The 16,992-nt window shown below is 41.7% G+C and overlaps 1 non-coding gene across 1 annotated transcript; it reads right to left on the bottom strand.

Moving 5' to 3' along the window:
- Positions 1-16,202: 16,202 nt before the first annotated feature.
- Positions 16,203-16,311, bottom strand: LOC128592505 (U6 spliceosomal RNA). The gene has a single exon (XR_008381901.1). It is a non-coding gene; the product is annotated as a U6 spliceosomal RNA (small nuclear RNA).
- Between the last annotated feature and the right edge of the window lie 681 nt (positions 16,312-16,992).

Genomic DNA, 16,992 nt, shown 5'->3' with positions numbered 1-16,992 from the left:
ACTTACAAAGGGGATTATCAAAGAGCTCGAAGAAAAATAGGAAAAATGGAAGCCCAGGGAGCGTATTTTGAGTGCAAAGAGTGGTCAATAATGCCAAACACTCCTGAAACAGCAAATAAAATAAGCTCTGAGAAGTGCCCAGTGCATGAGAGTGATCAGCAGGGGACCCGGCAATGGCAGGTGCTTGGCGTAGTGGGGAGGGCTCCCGATTCCTGTGAGATAAGAATGAACGCATGGTGTGTAGGAAAATGGTGCAATATTCTAAAGGCATTTGGCTGCTAAGGAAATAGGGAAAAGATGGTAGCTGGAAAGAGATTGGTTCACTAGAAATCCTTCATTCTAAAAACCAGAAACCTAAATCAAAGTGGCATAAACACAAATGGAGCTTATTGTTCCATGTGGCTGAAATGAGGTGGTGATGTCATCTGAGACTCAAGGGGACATGATGAGACAGCATGTTTGGAAGCATGTTGGGGCACCACTCAGATAACGGGAAGGAGAACCCATGAGGGAGAAAGGGCCACAGCTGTTCGGAGGACCCCAGAGAGGCAAAAAATCAGGCACCATGTTCCTGCGGGTCAAAGGATTTAAGATATTAAGCATTTACTAATTTTGAAGAACTTCTTTAATTTTCATAAATGTAAAATGTTGCCATGCATCAAGTCCATCATGTATTCATTTTCTGCTGGTCTTTAACATATTACTCCAAATTTAGCATCTTAAAGCAACACCCATTTAGGATCTCATAATTTTTGTGGGTCAGGAGTCTGAGGGTCCTCTGCTCAGCATCTGAACAGGCTGAAGCCGGAGTGTTGGCTGATGCTATGATCTCGTGAGAAGCACAGGCTTCTTTTCTAAGTTTACGGGTTGTTGGCATAATTCAATTCCTTGGTTTCACAGGACTGAAGTCCCTGTGTTCTAACCGGCTGTTGGGTAGGACCACTCTCAGAAGTCAGGGGCTGCCCTTAAGTCAGAGAGTGCCACCTGGCTCTTTCCTACGTGGCGGTTCCCTGTGTCAAAGCCAGCGGGAGAAGCTCTCTGACTTTTTCTTTTAAGGGCTCACCTGATGAGGTCAACTCTACCCAGGATCATCTCCCTTTCAATTAACTCACAACTAATTAGCAACCCAATCACAGAAATAAAATCTTCTCATATTCAACAGTCCCAGCAACACTTAATAGGAGGGTGTTCAGGAGGAGGTGGGAATCTTGGGATCACTTTAGTGTTCTGCCAACTGCACTTCCACATTTTTTTCATGTAGCACCTTCCTATTTTGCATTCTGTTACCAGGGTAAATTGCATGATTGGTTCCAGCTCCACTGCCTTGTAGAAATGTGCGCTTGCCAGGTCTTCAAGTGGGACAGGGTAATTGCCCAGCCCTTGGTTTGGGGTTGGCCAAGTGACTTGCTTATGAAGGGTCAAGGGGTGGAGCCAGGAAAGTGGAAACAGTTTTCTCATCCAGAAGAGAGGGAAGGAAGAGGATTGGGGAAGAGACAGATGATTGCAGGGTAGTTGGGGAAATATTTGGACCAGACTGATGGGGAGTCTCAAGCCAGTGTCGCAGGTGAATCACGTGTCTTGTAGGAATGGACCTGCATTGGTAGCCCCCACCCTCATACTCAGTCACTGGCTAGGAGCAGCCGGAGGCATGAAAATGGAATAAATGCAGAGCAGCAGCAATGAGTGTCTTCAGTCTGCTAATTTCCTCGCCACAGGATATCTGAGTGCCTTTCAGCCAGAGAGACATGAGTAGATGTGATGTGGGTAGAGCTTGCAAAGTCCTTGCTTGGTGGGCTTGCTGTCTGATGTGATCACTGCTGCCATCTCCTCTGGGAGCCAGAGTGAGATACGTGAAGCAAAGCCACCCCTGCCAACCTGCAGTGTCACACACAAATGTATTGCATACACAACCATGGCTGACTGATCCACTGGCTTTCTATAGCCTTCTTCAGCATTATGAACTAAACTGTATTCAGTTTTATCTTTCGAGGGTAAGGAGGAGGAATGAAATTCAGAAAGATGCATAAAATTAGAAGGGCGCAGTATTTCCCATAGACATGAGTTAAGTGGGACTTAAGTTCAATGAAAAGTCTCAGGTTACACAGAAAATTAGAAACAAATGGAAAATAAGTCAGACTGGTCTGGGCCTCCATATACACCTTTATTGTCAATAATGCAGACGCTGTGAGGTGATTTGTTTCTTATACATGAAATAGATCTTAAATCTGCAGCATAATATTTGATCGTAACTCTTCCTAATTAGAACCAGAAATGGGATAACTTTAACATGGAATATCAATTTTATTATAGAGCCAGCCAAGTCTGATTTTATAGTAGTTTGACTTGCTGATATAGAAAGTTTGTAAAGAATTAAAAGCATGGGAGAGAAAATATGGATATGTTGGAAAATATGTAGAATTACAGAAGAGTACAGTGTTGACAGCCCAGACACTCTGCATGTGCATTTTATTTGGCAGAAATTTTTTTTAAAAAATAGTATTTGATGCTATTCACAGGGGTAGGCATTCTCCGGTTTTGCCCAACCCCACTACCTTCTATTCTTCATCTTCTTCTTCTTTTTTTTTTTTTTTCTGAGACCAAATCTCATTCTGTTGTCCAGGCTAGACTGCCATGGCATCAGCCTAGCTCACAAGAAACTCAGACTCCTGGGCTCAAGCGATCCTCTTGCCTGAGTCTCTCAAGTAGCTGGAACTACAGGTACCACCACCACGCTCAGCTAGTTTTTATAATGTTTAGAAGAGATGGGGTCTCATCGTTGCTCAGTCTGGTCTTGAACTCCTGAGCACAAGTGATTCTCCTCCCTCAGCTTCCCAAGAGTGCTAGGATTACAGGTGTGAACCAGGGGGCGCCTTCTACTGATTTATACCTGGCCTACTTCACTTACATACTGAAGCTGCATGGCCTCTGCAGGTATTTGAGCTTGCAAATTCATGATCTAATAAGATGTTGTCTTTGTATCTACAGGATCCCTCAATTACTGCTACATTGTATCTCCTTGATTCACTCATTCAGGAACAGCCATTGAGCGCCAACTTTGGATAGATATTATTTAAGTGATGAGAAATAGTATAGCAGAGGAGAGAGCACGAGAAAGGGGAGGAATCGGTTTTGTGATTTTAAATCGAATGTCTCAATGGTGAGGCCTCACTGAGAAGGTACTATTTGAGCAAAGATAAAAGGAAGGGAGGGAGATGATTTTTGAAATAAGAATATAAAGAGAAAAATCATTCCTACGAATTAAAGCATATTTTTACACATGATCTTAGCCAAAAGGCCAAGAAGTGATAAAAAACATATTTTTATTTAAAATATTACCCAAGGATAGTGGCTTTCCTGTTTTTGGAAGAATAGCAAGGAAAGGATACCCAATGCTTATATATTTTAAGGTTCCATTTCTCCCCTGTTGAGTTTTGTTTAAATTTCAGGCACCATCTCAAGAAGACAGCTTGCACCTGCTTTTTCTGTGTCACCTGGCTTATCCTAGCGCTCCGTCATGACACGTGGATTCGCTTTTGTATTTTAAGAGTGAGAAGTCTGCAGTTATGTGGTAGAAGAAGGGCCGTGGGCACCATCAGTGGTCCTATTGTGCTAGGGGCACATTTTGCCCTTGTGGATGGCTTCCCTGGAACAGGGCTGGAGCTGGGTCAGAGACAGAAAACAATCTATGTCAAAGGTGGCAGAATAAAACATCAACAGCCATTGAAACACAATCACTGGCTTTGACTGGGGTAGCTGAGTCTAATTGAAGCCACCATTTCACGAATAAGAAGGAACTCTGGAGAAGCTGAGGTATGCATTATCAAAACAAATTCGATCCAGAACTCAGAATTTCAGAGCCACAGAATTTGCTATGTTGGGGAAAAAAAAAAAAAAGTTTCCTCTTCAGACAGCTATACTGTGCTAAATGACCCCAGGGATTACAGCTGATATCTGATCTAGTATTTAATACTGGAATACAATATTCGTATACAGCCCCTGTGGCCCAACTCTTGAGATTCAAAGAGGTGGTTAAAATGTTTATTCTTCAGAGGAGGAGGCTATGCGAATGGGCACCACTTCAAAAATGTTGATTTTGGAGACGTTATCCTACATAAAAGGCTTTTTGTTTCTGTTCCCTGAGATGAAATGGCACTGTCCAGCGCTTGCTAGCTTTAGGCTGAATCATCCCAAGGGCTCTTTTGTGTGCACTTTCTCCTGGTTGTCAACACCAAAGCAAAATATAAAGAAAGCCTTGTCACGCCTCAAGAATTTCTGGGCCATAGATTACGTTTAACCTTTCCAGGCATGCTAATGGTCCTTGGATAATATTTTGGTAATTTCCACCTAACAAATTGCTTTCTTTGAATCTAGTGGTGGGTAGAAAAGGGGAATAGGGAAGTGGCAATAGGATCAGAGACTCTTGAACTTGGTCTCACTTCTCTTTTGCAAATGAATCCTGGCTGTCCTCCAGCAGTGGGAGAGAGTTTAAGAAAGGGACGTACACACAGTCAAATGCAGGAGGAATGAACTGATGGGCTGAGGCCAGAATTTTAGTTTGAGTTTCCTCCAAAGCAGATGTTGAGATAAGGATTCTAGAGCAAGGCCTTGGGAAGCAAGTAAGGATGTGGGTTGGGAAGGAGAGGGAACCAGTAAAGGAAAACTTCCCTGTGGACAGCTGGAGGTTACTTTCTCTGGGATACTCTGAGAAATGGCTGAAGGCAGAGTGAACCTGGTGTCTTCTCTCAGTACCCTAAAGGTGATCATCAATCCATTCATTCCATTAATATTTTTTCCCATCTGCCATCATGCTCCTCCTTGACCATCAGTATTTTTGAGAGACACCGAGGCCAGACACTCTTCCATGCTCAAGGATGGGGCATCATTAGTGAACAAAGCAAAAATGGATGTCCTTATCTTACTTTTACTCTAGGAGGACAGATAATCCTAAAGTGAAATTTATACAGACAGGCAATATAAATCAGTCGGGTCCAGACCTGTGGCTGTCTGGTGGGCTGACCTCCAGGAGGCACCTATAGCTTTGAGTACCTGAAATGCAACCAGTCCAGGCTCATGTGGTGGCAGGTGTAATCCTAGCATCCTGGGAGGCCGAGGCAGCTGGACTTCTTGAACTCAGGAGATCGAGACCAGCCTAAGCCGGAGCAAGACCCCATCTCTATTAAATAGCCAGGCGTTGTGGAGGGTGCCTGTAGTCCCAGCTACTTGGGAGGCTGAAGTAAGGGGATTGCTTGAGCCTAAGAGTTTGAGTTTGTTGTGGGCTATGATACCACAGCACTCTAACCAGGGTGACAGAGTGAGACTCTGTCTTAAGAAAAAAAGAAAAAAAAAAGGAAAAATAATAAATGCGAGCCGTTCAAATGGAACTGTGCTGTAAGTATAAACTCTACAGTGAATTTTAGGGACAGTCTATGAAAAAGATAATGTAATGTCTCATTTATGGCTTGGTGCTTGTAGCTCAGTGGTTAGGGCACCGGCCACATACCGAGACAGGTGGGTTCGAACCCAGCCCAGACCTGCTAAACAACAATGACAACTACAACAAAAAAATAGCTGGGTGTTGTGGTGGGCACCTGTAGTCCCAGCTACTTGGGAGGCTGAGGGAAGAGAATTGCTTAAGCCCAAGAGTTGGAGGTTGCTGTGAGCTGTGATGCCACCACACTCTACCCAGGATGACCTAGTGAAACTCTGTCTCAAGAAAAAAAAGAAGATATCTCATTTAAACTCCTTATTAATAACAAGGTAAAGATAATAATTAAGATTGGAATTAAGTGAATAATCTTATTAAAATTAATTTTAATTACTTACTTTAAAAACGTGGTTATATTTAGACACAGAGCTCGCACTGCGTTTCTGTGGGACAGTGCGGATTACGCAGCCAGAGCTGGTTACGTGGTGTGCTTTCCGCTCCAGCAGCGTTAGCATTAGTTGGACTCTGAGAGAGGCGCAGACTCTCTGACCCCGCTGAGACTTAAAGTGAATCAGGATCTGTCATTTAACAAACCCCTCAAAATTTGTAATGTGTAACATGTAGGCACAGTGATGTTGAGAACACTGATCTGTAGATGAACTTTTTGGGTGCTGAGGTGAAGACCAAAGCAGAGAAAGAGGGGGTGCAAATGGGTAGTTTTATGGTTTTGTTTTTATCCATTTTGGGTATGGTTTCTAGAGAATGTCCTCACTAAGTCTAGGCAAAGTCCTCATCAGAAAAATTATAATTAAGTACAATTTAAAGGAAGGGTTGGAGCAGCCTTGTAGATATAGTTGGAAGATTATTATAGGCAAAAGAAACAGCAGTGCAAAATCCCAAGGCAGACGTCTTTAAAGAGAGAAGCTAAGCCCTAAGCCCCCTATGTCAAAAGGGAGTTTGAGGAGGGGAGGCTGAGGCCACACCCTCTTCCAAACGAATAGTTGTTATTTCACAACCTCGTGTCAAAATATACATTAGCCAGACCCTCACAGAAAGATGAAAGCATCAAGCTTCTCCAAAACACTCGTAAGTAAATTCTTTGCTGGTCTTTCAAGATGTATATCCCTCCCCTAACTAGAGATGTGCCAATTATAACTTCAGGTCTGCAATCTAAGTCTAGCTCCTAAAACTTAAGTCTTTTGATTCCACACTGATAATGTCACTTCCAAGCTCATCTTCCCAGATGCATCCTTTGCCTACCGGCCCCTCTTTCTACATGCCGAAACCCCTTTAAGGAAATGTATAAATTACTAAACTTCCTGAAAACTTCTTCAGGGGGGAAAGAAAAAACAGCCATGGGTTCATCTTGGTTTGCTTCATGAGACGGAGATAAGACATCCTTGCCACACCCTGCCCGAATCATTGATTCTGTAGTAAAATGAACAATCTTTCTTGTTTTAAGCCAGTAAATTTTGAAGTTACTGTTGTTCGGCAATAAATAATGAAAACTCATTTATATCATGATATCATGTTAATCTATTCTAGCTTTCCCTGGTGTTACTCAGAAGTCACCTGCCCGTCTAAATTGTTTCCTGTGCTCTTACTTTGCCTTTGTGCTTCTCTGAAGAGTTTACTTTGTCTTTTACGTTTTTCGCTTTCATTCTGTTGTATGCCAATGTCATTTATTTTTATTTTTCTTATTTGGGTTCCCTGGACCCCTTGAAACTATTCTTTGATCTTTTATCCTATGTAGAAAAATTTTGAATATTGTCTGTGTTCCATCCTCTCTCCTTTCCTGGAACTCTAAATACTTGCACATTGGTGAGTATTTGTTAGTTCTCACAATCAAATACTTAGAGGTTCAAGAAGGGAGAGAAAATGTAGCAGGCAATATTTGAAGTGATAATGACTGGGATTTTTCTGGACGTAGTCATGCTAATCTCCTCGGTTGTGTCCAATAAACTATTAAGTCTATCCATTGACCTCTTCATTTTCAATTCTATTTTTCATTCTGAAAAGTTGATTTGCTTCCTGCGCAAGTATACATGATCCCCCTTCATAGTTGCTTTTACTTTGCAGAACTCTTCAAGCCCAGCTTTTAGTTTTTACTATGAAATGTTGGTTGTCATTTGTGATTGATTCCTTATTTCCAGGAAAATTAATTGTGGGAAGTTTTTTGAGGTCTACAATGCAGGCAAATTCTTCCAGATAGGATTTGAGTTTGCTTTTGTGAGGTGCCTGGGAGCCATCCTGCTCTGGACACTCTAAACTGAATATCCTGCTTGAATTTGCTTATGTGAATTTGGGCGAAACCTTTGCAAGAATTAGCTTGTCCTCAGTGTTTGTCTTCTTTTTCCCCACCCGCTTTTCCTCTGCTTTGCCTACTGCCAAAGCAACTGAGCAATTTTCTTTGCAGTTTTCTATTAGGGTGTGGTGTATGTGTGATAATTTTTCTTCCAGTTAATCCTTAACCCTTTGGGGTCCCAACTTTACGGGAGAAAGCCTATTATTAGACCACCCACTTTGTCTCTGTTCTACATGCCCTAATGAGCACTTGAAAATCACTGCTCAAGTTCCCACTTTGGCAAATGCCCTCAGGCCAAAAGGGCTAAAAGCACTTGGCTTCCTATTAGAGCTTCCAGCTTTCACTCAGATTTTGGCTTCAGACTTTCTTCCTATCTTGCAGCTCATCAGTGCTTTTAGGAAGATGTGTTTTTCTTGTTTTTGCCAAAACTTTTAGTCATTTTTCATGGAAAAATTGAGTCTAATACCTAGCCCACCATATGAATAAAATGCCTTTCTCCCTGTGTGGCAGGCACAGTCAGGCCTTCTAACTCCTCTCCAGCACCATTTAGGTCCTCTGGGCCTTGTTCCATGTGGATTTTATAAACATGAATTTAAGCCAATGGCCAGATTTGGAATAAGGACTAAAGGTTCCCTAGATCCATTAGACAGACCAGATGGGATCTGCTTCCTGCACCATGCCATCACGGAGAGAACGGGATCAGCAAAAAGAGGTTTGGAGATTGAGGGAGTTTCCAGCAGAGGAACCAACATTATGCCGACTTCTTTTACACACATGGTATGTTTAATCAGAAAACAGAATTTCAATGCCATATAAATGGCCTTTAATTGTCTTTGGCTTTTGTTTAGAGATTGAAAAGAGAGGTCCCCTGTGGGTGGCCATTTGTTCATTTGCTAGCATAAAGTTTCTAAGTGCTATCTAGGGTGACAGTTCACTGGTGGTGGGATGGCTCATTAAAAATGCAGATGGGGGTGGCGCCTGTGGCTCAAAGGGGTAGGGCACTGGTCCCATATGCCGGAGACCCAGCCCCGGCCAAAAACTGCAAAAAAAAAGAATAATAATAATAAAATAAAACAAAATAAAATGCAGATGGCTGTTAGCTGGACTCTTATCTTTATTAAGTTTAAAACCATAAAAAATTTCCAGGAGATAAGAAAATTAGAAAATTTAAAATAGTGTACAGGAGAGATGATTTTTCTTTAGAATATACATGTTGAAAAAGTACTTGAAGAAATGTCCAGGCACAATTTTATCTGAATTTTTTCCTATATTTCTCACAACAGTACATCTTACTCTGGTCCCCGATTTTGAGAAATGCTTACGTGTGTTTGCAGTCTTAAGACTGCAGTTCCCAAGGATATAATTTCACAAGAAAAATATGACAAAATTAGGATCGAATGGCATTTGAGAAAAATTGTCAATTACTGTGGATATAATGGTGGAGCCTTGGGGCAAGGGCAGAGGCCTAACCCTCAGCCCTGTCCACGGTATTCCTTTCCAAGTGCTAGCAACATCTGCCTTCCCCTTCTGAGCAAAGAGGCAGTTGGGTTTCTCGGTAAGATTTCCATGTGTTGGATCACAACACCCTGTGGATTTGGCTGCTTCTGCTGGAACTGGGCGTGATGTCTGGACACCAGAGACGAGTGTGACGAGGATGTCATCTTGCATGAGGATCTGTGCCCTGTGGGGACATTCTGCTCTTGTTGGTGGCAACTTCAACAGACTCATAAGATCTTCTCTTTTGAGAAGCTTGCCTGTGAGATAAGAGAGCCAAAAATAGTAGAACAAAACAGAATCCAAGAGCTGCAGAGAAAGGAGGCTGTGAGCAGTGAGCAGTGAAGCTGCAGAAGCTGTGAACTGGTAGAAGCAGAGAGAGGAAAGTTAGAGCTGCCCCAGAAAAGAGAAAGTGGGGAGCTGAGAAGACGGCTGCTGGGGACTGGTGTGAACAGCAGCCAAAGCTCTGTGAGAATATTTGCTTACCACATCTGCTTTTTATCTTAAGTTGCTCATTGATTGTTTCAACAAAATCTCATTACTTTAAGAAAATGAATTCCTGTTTCTTGATAACTGAATGATATTCCTCAAACCAGCTCTGGTGGAAAATTGACAATGACAAAATGGACATTTTAATACATTTTTCATGAGCAAATTAGTCAAGGTGGCATAGTAGGTATATTGTGTGAGAACTTTCCTCTTCTTAAACCCAAAGCAATGATAGATATGCCTATGTATTTAAGTTAAACATTTAAAAACAGAAACAAGGGCGGCGCCTGTGGCTCAGCCGGTAAGGCGCCGGCCCCATATACCGAGTGTGACGGGTTCAAACCCAGCCCCGGCCAAACTGCAACCAGAAAATAGCCCGGCGTTGTGGCGGGCGCCTGTAGTCCCAGCTGCTCGGGAGGCTGAGGCAAGAGAATCGCTTAAGCCCAGGAGTTGGAGGTTGTTGTGAGCTGTGTGAGGCCACAGCACTCTACCGAGGGCCATAAAGTGAGACTCTGTCTCTACAAAAATAAAATAAAATAAAATAAAATAAAATAAAATAAAATAAAAAGAGAAACAAATTAAACCACAATCTAAAATCAAGTTGGGTATGTTAGGAACCCAAGCCCAGCTAACTTTGAGTGACGCAGGAGCACGTGCAGAACTAACTAACTAACGCGGCTGGGGGCCAGCTGAGGGAATGGCGGAGGATCCGGGGTGTTCTACAGCTGTGTGTTCATGGAAGACACGGGTTCTCCATGTGAGCTGGCTGTGACCAGCTTCCCTGCTTTAAAGCAACTGAAAGGAAGATGAAAAAACTGTGTCTACTTTCTGCCTGTGGCCCACATCGAAGGGAGGAGGAGGCTGACGCTGTGTCTGCAGCAGCATTGGGACCATTCCCCACCAGCTCAGTGACAGGAACAATAACAGCATTCATGTCCCCTTGGGACAGAACTGTCAGCAGCTGGATGGAAGCAAATGGAAAACCGCTAGGTAGAGAAAAGTGAGCTTAGAGCCATAGAGAAAAACAAAGAAGCAGACAAACTCCTACTGGAACTGAACTGAGCAGAAGACGCAGCTCTGAACAAGACTGCAGCATCAACTCTGACCTGAGTCTCAGCTTCCCAGCGGCACTGTAGGTGTTAGACTTGCCAGCCCCATCATTCTGTGAGCCAGTTCCTTAAATTAAACTTCTCTCTGTCTACACACACACACACACACACACACTCTCAACCCTTCAAATAACAAAAGGAAAGGGAAAAGGAGAGAGGAAGTTTCTAGTTACTGTGACTTTCATTTTCATTTCTTTCTTTCTTTTTTTTTCTATGAACTAAAAATAAAATCCTAAACCCTCTGCTAACTGAATGGACCCCTTTCAGCCAAGGGGGGAACGAGAAACTCTTTAGAACACTTTAAAACCGATAGGGGCGTCACCTATGGCTCAGAGGAGTAAGGCACCGGCCCCATATGCTGGAGGTGGCAGGTTCATACCCAGCCCAGGCCAGAAACTCAGAAACTGCAAACAAACAAACAAACAACAAACAAACAACAACAACGACAACAAAAACCCCCCAAATCCCTGTGTTCCCAGGGGTGCCTGTATGGGAGAGAGAAAGCACAATTCCAAATGCATGATTTCCCTTCATAAATATTCATGACTTCTTCTACAGCTTCTTGCATATGTATGTTTGACCACCTCACTCAACATAAAATCTTGTTCCTTTTGTCGGCCCTTTGACGCATCTGTGCCTGGCCTCTGGCAGGGGCTCAGCTTCCCAACTTGTTGGACTGGCCGCCTAACAGGTTGCTACTCTAGATGAGAACTAAAGCTCTCCTTTTTCTCCAATATAAATCTCATTAATTTTTTGTGTTTAACCTCTCCAACCTCAACTCTCTTACCCCGTTTTTCCCAAAGGGAGGACTGTGACAGCACGTGGTGAGTTCCATCAGGCCTTTGTGTTCATTTAAGGAGATGGCTCTGGAATGGCCACATTTATTCCTTCTCCTACTCTGCTTTCCTGGAAGACAGGTCCAGCCACTGGTGTGAGTTTAGGCGGTGCATAAAGCACATTCCTTTGGGAAAGGCTCACAGTGGGACTAGCTTATGCATTGGGGACACGAAGATTTGAGGTGACCACTTCCTTGAAAAATGTGAAGTCCGTTAGGGAAGACAGAGCAAAGGATGGAACATTTCAACACAATTAGATAGGGGAGACCTGAAACTCTTCACTGGGAGGGGCTCACGGGAGGGAGGTGAGGTTTCTGGAAGAGGAGTCACCCTTGAGCCGACAGAAGTGTAGGAGTTGCCAGGCAAGGTTATGCCAGCTCCATTGAGGCCAAGGGCCATTTTAAAGCCACTTTAAAAAGTTGTTCTGACTACTTACTTAGCCACAGTTATTCCATCCCCAAATTCAACAACTACATCATAGCAGTAAATTGTCTAGTTCTTACAGACGAACCCTTTGCTCCCAGCCCATTAAGTTAGCCATGAAAACTCCCAAGTAGCTCCAGCACATTAGGTGGATTTAATATCTTTATTTTAGGGAAGTCCAAGCTGTAGAGACTGTTTCACTTATTCTCATATAAAATATCACTGAAAGGTTAGATTTGGTGCACAGTGACATTCTGCAGGCAGCCTTTCCGAAGCTAAAACTGAAAATAATGGATGTGGCATTTCTCCCAGGAAATCTTCACAGCAACCAACTTTGAAACTTTTGGGGACTTGGCAGTTTTACACTGTCTCAAATCTGCCGGTTTCCTCTGATTGGAGTTGTGAATATTTCAAATGGACAAATTGTCAGGGGACAAGAGTTTCTCCAGATGGCAAGAATTCAAAGGAAGGAAAAAGAAAGATGGAGAGGGACCAGAGGAGGAAGGGGGGCGGGGGGGGGGGAGAGAGAGAGAGAGAGAAATTGATCATTAAAAGAAGCCCCATTTTCTCATTACTGATGAAAAGTATTGAAGGAATTAAACAGTTGATCTCTTTCTAAAGAGGCACAGTGGTATAGCAGGGAAAGCTCGGAGGAAAATCTGAATCCAAACGCCTTTCTATTGTATATGGCTGTGCAACCGCAAACTTCAGTTTAGTTATCTTAAAACACTGGTTTTAAGCAGAGCCCCTACCAGAAGCCAGGCATACATGCTTCAAAGGGCAGACAAAGGGAGCAAAATTTCATATTGAGAGAGGTGAATAATATACATACTATCTTCTTCAGAACAAGTTTTAAGTGGCTTAAAAAGTACCTGATTCATAGAGTTGTCATTGAGGATTAATAACTTAAAATACATAAAGTGATGAGAAGAGTTGCTGTTTAATAGAATCTATTATGATAACAGTATTATTGTTAGTATTAGTTGTAGTACTAAATTTTTGATATTATGGAAAGAAACACAGAAGGAAAAGTAAGTCTAGTTACATCAATTTGGGTTAGACAGCTATGGCTAATTTGCAATCTGTTGGGATTACTTGAGAAACAAATGTACATGAGTTTCCTAACGTGGCCATAACAAATTATCTGGTATAGAACAACAGAAATTTATTCTAGAGTTCTAGATTTCTGGAGGCCTAAAGCCAGAAACCAAGGTTTGGGCCAGGCTGTACTCCCTCCAGCAGCCCCAGCGAGATCCCTCCAGGCTGTTCTCCCTCCAGCGACCCCAGAGCTCTGTTCTCTGCCTCATACAGTTTGGTGGACACGGATGTTCTTTGGCTCATGGCCACATCACTCCACTCTCTACCCTCATGTTCACATTGCCTCTCCACGTCTCCGCCTTTTCCTCTGTGTATATCTCTTATGAGGACACTTGTCTATGGAGTAGTGCGAATGTTGGATAATCCGGGATAGTCTCTTCATCTCAAACTGCTTCACTTGATTACATCTGCAAAGACCCCTGTCCAATAAGGAGACATTCACAGGTTCTGTGGATGAAGACATGGGTATATATACATATGTGTGTGTATTTATATTTATTTTCTGGGGGCTGCCATTCAACCCACTACACATACATTTGTGTGTGTGTGTGTGTGTGTGTACAGGTGAGCAACATTTTTGTTTTCAGAGAATGCACATATGCAGTCAGAAACCCAGGAGAATCCCAGATAGTATGTAATACATGTTGACTTTTAGTTACAAAGACAGCAGGCTAGGGCAGTCAGGCATAGGAAGAATACGCTGAGAGACCCATCAGATGACCTGGAACCTGCGTCAGTGTCTACGATATGCTCAGTACTTATCTTTGCCTGCCCAGTTTTCCTTAGCCTCAACCACTTTTAAAAGCAGACTATTTGGCCTTTATACATCATGAGGACCAAAATAGATGAATCTACTTGAACAGCACGCTTTGAAACACCAGAAAATGTGCAATATACCCATACAATGTATCTGTTGGGTGGGTAATTACCCATCCCCTTCCCCTCTCCTCTGACTTAAATTTCATTGAGTTTTGCTCCCATATGAACTTATAGGTGTTAAGAAACTAGTTCCAATTTAATGTTGAGTACGTGTGGTATTTGTTTTTCCATTCATGCAGTACTTCATTTAGGAGTACAATTCCAAATGATAGTAGGTCATCTTTTTTATGGACGGATAGTATTTCATGGTATACACACCATATCTTACTAATCCAGTCAGGTACACTTGGGTTGGACGCTTGGATTGTTTCCATGCATTTGTGATTGTGAATTGAGATGCGATGAATGTTTGAGTCTTTTTTAAAAATGCCTTTTTTTTCCTTTGAGTAAATCCCTAGCAGAGGGATTACAGGGTCAAATGGTAGGTCTTCTTTTAGTTCTTCTTCTTCTTTTTTTTTTTTTTTTTGCAATTTTTGGTCAGGGCTGGGTATGAACCTGCCACCTCTGGTATATGAGGCCAGCGCCCTACTCCTTTGAGTCACAGGTGCCACCCTTTTAGTTCGTTAAGGAATCTCCATACTACTTTCCATAGAGATGGTACTAGTTTGCAGTCCTACCAATAGTGTAAGAGTGTTCCTTTCTTTCACATACACACCAGCATCTATTGCTTTGGGACTTCACGATGTGAACCATTCTCCCTGGGATCATGTGGTATCTCAGTGTGGTTTTGACTTGCATTTCCCTGACGATTAAAGATGATGAGCATTTTTTCATGTGTTTGTTGGCCATTAGTCTAACTTCATAAGAAAGGTTTCATTCATCCTCTTGCCCACTTTTCAATGCTGTAGTGTGGTCTTTTCTTGCTGATTTGCTCAAGTTCTTTGTAGATTATTAGCCCTTTTTCAGATGCGTAGTGTGCACATATCTTATTGGAGGAAAAGGAAGAAAAGAGATACTATTGAAGACCTGATATTAGAAGCCTAATGAATGTACCTATTAAATTATTTTATATCAAATGAGACCTTCCTAAAGTAATTAGCAAAAAATAAAAAGACTCATTAATGTACTTTTCCTGGCACAATGACAAGATTAATCAGCTCACTTTTCTTAAGCAGTTAAATGAATTTTACAAAATGTTAAAATTAAACATTCTGAAAGAATATGGTAATTGTAAAACTTTTCCTTGGGGTTACATTTTGAAATATTACACAATAATGGAACAGGAAATGATCTTTATTAACCAGTGGATAATTAGGAATCAGAAACCATGACTCTTGTTTTTGAGATTCATTTGAATTTTCTCTAGGTATTTTCTTCATTTATGCTTCATTTATTTCATCTTTTAAGGTATTGTTGATTTTTAGCTCTTCTACCCATGACATGGAATTATGAGGCTTGCATTCTAATAGTTCCCCTGAGTAGTGAGAGCATATTAACTATTTTGAGATTATTACCCTTGTGATAATACTATTTAAATTGAGCAGGAGAAACATGACTAAAATTACAAAACACAATATGTAGCATGACAAACTTTTATATATTTATATTCTTATTTTTGAGTGGCATTGTCATGATACTTATATATATATAATCTTCTTTACAGTTTTAAAAACATTTTCACGTTATAAATCAGGTTACTGGTGCCTAACAAAAAAATTTCACATAAAAGTTTGAGTTAAGAATAGTAAATATCAAATTTTTCCTATCATGTCAAATATCAGACACATCAGATTTCTATGTCAATTTTTATTTTTTTTATTAAGTCATATATACGTAGATCATGAATACATTTATGCCTTTGTGGGATTCAATGTGTTGATTATTTGTACAAATTGGAGTGCTTACATCCTACTAATTAACATAGCTTTCACCTCATTTACTTAATCATAGTGTTAAGACATTTGTGTTCTATACTTGATAGATTTGACTTGTACCTTTGCAATATGCTCCATAGGTGTGGTCCCACCATTAACTCTCCCTCTATCAAACCATCCCCCTCCCTTCCCATCCCCCTCCCTCCTTCATCCTGGGCTATAGTTGTGATTCATCTTTCATATGAAAGTGTGAGTGAATATAAATTGGTTTCATAGTAGTACTGAGTACATTGGATTTTTTTTTTCCATTCCTGAGATATTTTACTAAGAAAAAGTATGGAACACTTCATGAATTTGCGTGTCATCCTTGCACAGGAGCCATGCTAATCTTCTCTGTATCGTTCCAATTTTTTTTTTTTCAGTTTTTGGCCAGGGCTGGGTTTGAACCCACCACCTCTGGTGTATGGGGCTGGCGCCCGACTCCTTTGAGCCACAGGCGCTGTCCTGTATCATTCCAATTTTAGTGTATGTGCTGCCAAAGCAAGTACTCTATGTCAATTTTTAATAAAATATCTTTTCCTAAAATATTCTTGTAGTAAATGACAGATAATGCAGATTTCTCAGTAGGTTGTTCCCCAGGTAAAATTGTGATGTAAGGGCTTGGCATCCATAGCTCAGTGGTTAGGGTGCTGGTCACAAACACCAGGGCTGGTGAGTTCAAATCTGACCTGGGCCTGCTAAAAACAACAATGACAACCACAACAACAAAAATGGCCAGGCGTTGTGGTGGGCGCCTATAGTCCCAGCTACTTGGGAGGCTGCAGCAAGAGAATTGCTTAAGCCCAAGAGTTGGAGGTTGCTGTGAGCTGTGACGCCACAGCACTGTACCAGGGCCAACATAGTGAGACTCTGTCTCTAAAAAAAAAAAAATTATGATGGAAGTGGAATGTCATGGCATCTGTCTGTCTTTTTTATTTGTGGGTTTGTGTCTCATTTTCTTGTTTTCTACCCCTCAATTCTCCTTTTGCAGATGCAACTTTCTTTCCACCCATCCTCTCCTTCCTCTCAGTTTTAAGGAAGGGCCTTGATTGTAGTCTGTTTTTCTCTGTGGGAATTGGAG

Source organism: Nycticebus coucang, chromosome 1 (assembly GCF_027406575.1).
Source record: "Nycticebus coucang isolate mNycCou1 chromosome 1, mNycCou1.pri, whole genome shotgun sequence".
NCBI lineage: Eukaryota > Metazoa > Chordata > Mammalia > Primates > Lorisidae > Nycticebus > Nycticebus coucang.
The sequence above is the reverse complement of the archived record's forward strand: the minus strand, read 5'-3'. Positions and strand labels throughout refer to the sequence as shown.